The following is a 6,357-nucleotide window of genomic DNA, read 5'->3' as shown; positions in this document are numbered from 1 at the left end:
TTCGGTAGTAAAAGCGTACTTAAACCCCTGCCAGTGATGATCGCTTTGCCCAGATGAAGACAAGTCCACTTGTTGCAATGCTGGCTCAAACTGCGAACTGAGGCTTCTCCCCCTCTACCCTTGTTCAGTGCTGTTTCATACAGTTCCTGTCATCACATTTAAGAGTTATAACCACTAATACATCGGCGTCAAGTTCATCTTTCAACTGTGTTTTGTGCAGTATAATCTGCGGGCTTAAACTCGTGAAGTTGAAGTTATTCTTCTACGTATTTGTATCACTAAACCTCTTTTTGTTATGCTGCTTTCTTCAAGCAATGTCTGAACAATATGTACTTGCACGCAAACCTCAAATATTTCCGGCCAGAGATTTACTGTGACATGAACAGCCAGGCTTCTTTAATCGGAATTCCTACTCCAGCGTCGTGTTTGCTTCGAGCGCGGCACCAGTTATGCCTTTTCTCTCGTTTCCACGGTTTACGCTATGCTGGGGATCCTGGCATCCAGATTCGCTCCGGGTGATATGCGCGTCCGCTCCACGCTGTCGCAGAGCGCTGCGTCGATCTTCCCATGGGAGTACTCCTAGGTCGTTTTCGCCCGAGTTAGGTAATTAAGCCATTAGGACGTTGTCACGTACCTCTCGCGTATGCCCATCCATTACAGAAATGATAAACTGCTGTCAGCGCCCTGCTGAAGCCAAAGGCACCTAGATTTCAGGAAACAAAGAAATGCAAAGAATTGACTCGGATGGCTTTCCTGTCATAACTCAATCCTGTGGGCTCTCTAGAATTTTATCTATCTTTAAACAGCTTTTCACCTGAACATTCGCCCGTTGTTTTTCGCCAGATTACTTCTTCATAAAGTTTGTGCTGTGAGGAAGTTATATTCATTTTTCTATGAAGCTCTCCAACACTGTTTCTTATCAACTCTTTTTACTCTTTTGTCTGGGAACTCTCAACTACAAATTCGAAAAAAAAAAATATGATGATGGTGATATCTACGGAGAATGGATGTGTTTTCTAAAATGTTCAGGCCCTTAATCTTCACCGATGTATTTGCGCGAAGATACACGGGACCCGTGAATTCCTTAAGAGGATCGAGTTTCTGTTTTAACTTTGTGAAATATTAGGGGTATGCAGCGTCAACATAGCGGTTCTCTCTTCTCGTGTGGATATAGTCAAGTGTTGGCGCAAGGGGTTGTACTTTTGTGAGAGTTGACGGGAATCTTCACAGCTACCAAGATTTACAAGTAATCATAGACACCTCAGACTTCATTCTTGCATGAAGTGTGCATTTTGAAGGTGACTTAGTAGTTCTATTGTTCTATGCATCGTCCAAAGGGTTAGCCAGATATTCAAGTTATAAAGAAGACCACTGATCTGAATATCGGAATCAAGAACAGTATTACAGCATTAGAATTCTATTCTAAGGAGAGGGGTGAGTTCGAAGCATCTGGTCTTTCTACTTGCGTCTGAAATGTTTTTCGATGAATCGTTTCTTGTGTTGGAAAGATAAGTGGTATAAAGCTTTTCTTTGTTGCAGCAATGCAATAACGTTTCCCCAAATAGGGCAGAAGGCATCGGGTAGAGGTGAGAGGGGATGCGATAACAACAGTTGGCGGCTTTTTGTTTTAACTAACTGTGCCTTACATTCATTTTATAAAACCGTAACTTTGCTCTAGCGAGTGATGCGGCGCAAGCCAAAGAAAACCTGGCGCCAGTGTCACAAGCGCACATGCCTTCTTTTCTCACTGGCTGATGAGGTTGCGCCAGACTTACTGCCAAAGGCTAGCGCTGCAGAAGACTTCCGACAAATTCAAGCCGATTTCTGAATATGGTACTCTTCACCGTGATACTCTATATGGTACTCTTCACTGTGATATGATACTCTAACGCAATTGTCTACAAGGCCCCGTTACTAAGAAAGCGTTATGAGTTAAAAATCACGGCGTCGGACTTAGTGCTGGCTGGCGGGAGCTGGCAGCAGACATGGCCAGGCTATACGATCGAGATCATTTCATATCGGCAAACTGTGAGGAGGTGTAAAATTGGGTTGCTTGTTTTAGGTGTGGATTAGCCTTCTAGAGCCCTTCTCTTGGATGCGGGTTCTGGCATGCTACTTCTATGTTTTACAGGCACGTTAATGCTTCTTAGAAAAAGGGGCTTTATATGTCACGTGCTATTTTTGAGCCTGATTACTTTAGCACACGCTTTTTAAAGAGATATCATATGTGCATCGTCGTGCTTGTGCAAAATTCTTTGATAGTGCCATCAAGTCACCAAACTTAGCTATGACGAGCTCCCTTAGCTGCCCTCGGAGATACCGTGTAGTGTGAGGTACTCGAAATGTAATCGGAATGATTTAGGTTTTTATTGAAAAGTTACAAAATGCACTAGGCATAACACCGATAATGGTGCTAATTATTCGCGGATTTCTGGGCTGTGATCGTGAGCAGCAATTGTTGCAGAAGTAGACCTTCAACTCTGAATAGAAGAAATACATATGGAAACGGTTTCGAGAGCCTTGCAGTAGGCTTCCTCGTGTTTTTTTCTGAACTAGGAACCTCCTACAAATGCTCTTCAAGAATCAAAGCAGCATTCTTCGGTGTCTGCAGCCATTTGCGTTGGAGCCATCGATTCAAGTAACAGGTGCTTGAAAGCGGTCGCGACATCACTGTGGTCTAAACTCCAATTAGGTTACAGGTTTTATCGCGTTCCTTCTTCATCGCCCGTTGTGACATCCTCTCCACATGCAAGCAAAGTAAATCGCCATCCTGTGGAGTCGAAGTTAAATCGATCTCCTGCTTTGAACGTTTCGGCATGGTATAAGGGCCTAAGATATTCAATGGGAGATGTTATTGTTTCTTCAAAAGGCGCTCCATAGGCCGAACGTTTTCGGTGTTCATTATCGTAGGCGCATTTTTATCCCCTTCCCACAACAATGTAAGATCAGCTGGCGCTCCCAGGCCGCTTGCTGGACCAGTAGCGTTCAACGAAAAGTAGAAACATTGTTTCTGTCAATATCTTCAATAAAGATCAAAGAGCCAATGTTGATGACCACTACTCGGGAAGCCTTCAGTTCAGGTCAGTTCAGTCGTTCAGTCGTGTCCGACTCTTCGTGACCCTATGGACCATGTCACGCCACGCTTTCCGGTCTCTCACTATCTTCCTAACATCACATAACTTCATCTGCAGTGCCTCGAGGATGCCATCTAACCATCGCATACTACAGCAGATTGAAGAAATTTTAGTACTGTTTTGAAGATTGCTTCAAATTGGACTTTTTCCTTCAAATGAACTTGCACGCATGGTAAATATATCAAACTGAAAAATATCTGATTGCTTTTCTGGGTACAAGTTTGGGTATAATTTGTACTCGGGAGAGCTGTGGGATAAGGTCTAGATGGTCGTTTTATTAGTATCAGTGTATGACATAGGCTTTTTGGTAGGGACATAAGCGCACTAAAAGATACACACGTAAAACAGAAAGTACAGGACAAGAGATACTTGCACTTCCTTTCATATGTGCCTTCTAGAGTGCCTTTTTCTCTCCTGCCAAAAGCTTTGTGCTTCCTCGTACAAGAACACGTTTTGTAGGACGTGGAAGACAGGATTCGAAGTTTTCACGAGAAGAAGGTGTTTTTCCTGTCGATCATTTTTAGTCAAAATTCTGAGGTTCAAAGATTCTTATATTTATTATTCATGTGCCTAAAGAAGCTACATATATTTTGACTTTAGATTGCTTTTTCATATTTCCTTGTTATTGTGTGTTTTTCTATTCTTGAAAACGTACAAATTGTTAAAAATACACATTAAAAAATAGAAATGGGGAAAACATTTCCACTGTACTTATCCTATCTAGCCCAGACCAGAACTTAATCTGCGCTTTCTCGTCTTCAGTAACAAGAACACGAGTATCGCAAGTGTTTTGTGAGCCTTCAAGAATGCCTTTTTCACATATTTTCACGAGATCCTCCCTGAAAGAGCTCTTTGATGCGACGCATTAGAATTTCACATCTTTCGACCTCGTTATTTTGTGCCAAACCGGATCACAAAAGAATTACAGGCTTGAGCGGACTTTTGGTTTTTTTTTTATTTTTGGCTTGGTGCCAGGTAAACGAGGTGCACTGTTGCGTGGCTCGAAATTTCTAGGTTTGATATAACAAGAGAAGAATGGTGGCTCGTGGTGCTATTTTTTAGAGTGCCTGAGCAGGTGATAAAAATTCGTGCCGCTTGAAAATATACATTTTGAAAGCAGTTATAGCGTTGTGATAAGAATACAAAGTTGAAAAATTATTCGCAGCGCCACACAAAATAAATGATGGTAATTAAAGTGTGAGAGGTTCTTACAAGAACGCTAACAGAACCTCCTAATTTCGCTCTATATCGCTGCAAAAGCAGAGCATATTAGGAAGCACTAGATTGCGTTGAAGAAACCCGAAACCACGGCCATTAGAGTGTAGGTGGTTGGTCTTTTGATAAGAATATAAGTGTACCGCTTTTCACGTTTTTTATTGAAAATTCCTTAGACGCCGAAAATTTTGGTACAGGAACGATTTGCTCCAGATACATTTAGGATGGTATTTGCGACAGTTTAACATACAATAAATTTTTTAAAAGGGTATTAAGATCTAAAATTATTGGGGTAAATTATAAAATTTGTAATCAATTTTATTGACCTTAATTCGTTTATAAAATGTCTACATAAAAATAATTTTGTGCTGCACTTTGTTCACCACGTTCTGTGCTCAATTGCCGGAATGCATGGTTATTTTACAGTGTTTGGATCACATCCATATACCAGCAAGCACAGCAGGAGAGATAGGCAAAAGAAACATTTTACTATCCTTTCGCTATGCAAGCAGACGGAGAGGAGAGATTGAGCTGTTGTAGTCTACAGAGAGATTAGCCTTGTCTATTCTGCCGACAATAGCTCTGTCGTAGAGATGCTTAAATATTATAAAGTCCACAGTTCTGTCTCATACCTAAGAACCTACCTTGGTATACACACAATTGGTACAATGTCACCTAGTCTACAGCAGCTGTCACGACCTATGCAATCTATGCACACTTCCACATTTCGCTATGTAACTCGTAAAAGTCATGGTGCCACAGGGATTATGTAACGCGTATACATTTTACCGTCAAATCCTCGCTTGTTCTCGTCTTCTAGGAGCAAGGATATGTTTACTCGGTAGCGTTGAAGACCCCATTAACCGGGATAACCAGCGTCAACGTGGGCGTCGGTGTCGTAGTTTGGAACGATAAATTATTAGCATGGCTCTGATAGTTGGTAGCTGGCGGCTAAACAAGGTGGATTGGCAATTATTGGTCGTGGGATTGTGCAAAGGCGTGCGACCGCATGATATGACCCATTCAATTGGAGCTAATCCCTCAGGCTTCGTCTTTCAGTTGGGACAGTGAGATCGGAATGCTGCTTTCAAGGACACTTTTATTTCAACTGAAGCACGCTACCCTATATGCCACGTAGATCTATTTCGTAGATCTTGGTAATACAAAACTGTATTTTGTTGCGTGGTCATATATATAATCGGGCAGCTTATGAATGCATCCAAAATATTAAGGTGTCTGCGGTAATAAGATAATATAGATAAAAATACTTACAGAAAAGCATTTAGGCGAAAAAGATCCCGAAAAGGACACGTCAAACCGGTGTCGTTAACGCTCTCACCTCTATCAAGGAGAGCTCAAGCTTTTCCCCATTTTAGAGCGAAAACCTACACCTCACGACCAAGATGGCGAACGCTGGATGATTTCTGAAGCTGACCTTGATTTAACCTTGTTAGCCTAGTATAGCAACAGCGTGACTATGCCCATATCAACACGTGAGTGAACACAGTGACCCCTATTTACCAATGCAGACATAACCTTTTGCCCTTGACCGTTTCTCTCGACCACCACCAAAATTCGGGCGTGGTCACACGAACATTGATCTGAACCAGTTTGGATCAATATTAATGGCAAAGTAGAATAGGCCACTACCACCTGGATGTTAAACATGAACTTGAGTCTGGTCATTCCAGATTCAGCGGGGTCGCCCTAAGCTGACAGTCGTAAATACACCGAGTCCACAAGCTTTAGAACAAGTTAAAGATGTAAGAAAGGGTAACCGCTCTGATTTTATCACTGTAGTCAATGCCAATATATATGCTATGCCTACCAGTTGACATCGGCGAGAGCGGAACAAAAAAAAACGCTTGCGTTGGCTTAGCTATTGCTGCGAGCAAACAATGGGGAATTTGAAAGTAATTAATAGGAAATTGAATAAATGTACAGAGAAAACTTTAGCTATTTATCGCGCCTTAAATATGCTCACCTTTGGAAAGCTTGAACCAATAAC

Source organism: Amblyomma maculatum, chromosome 4 (genome assembly GCF_055883805.1).
Source record: "Amblyomma maculatum isolate TAMU_Amacu chromosome 4, ASM5588380v1, whole genome shotgun sequence".
Classification (NCBI taxonomy): Eukaryota; Metazoa; Arthropoda; class Arachnida; order Ixodida; family Ixodidae; genus Amblyomma; species Amblyomma maculatum.
Note: the sequence above shows the minus strand (reverse complement) of the source record.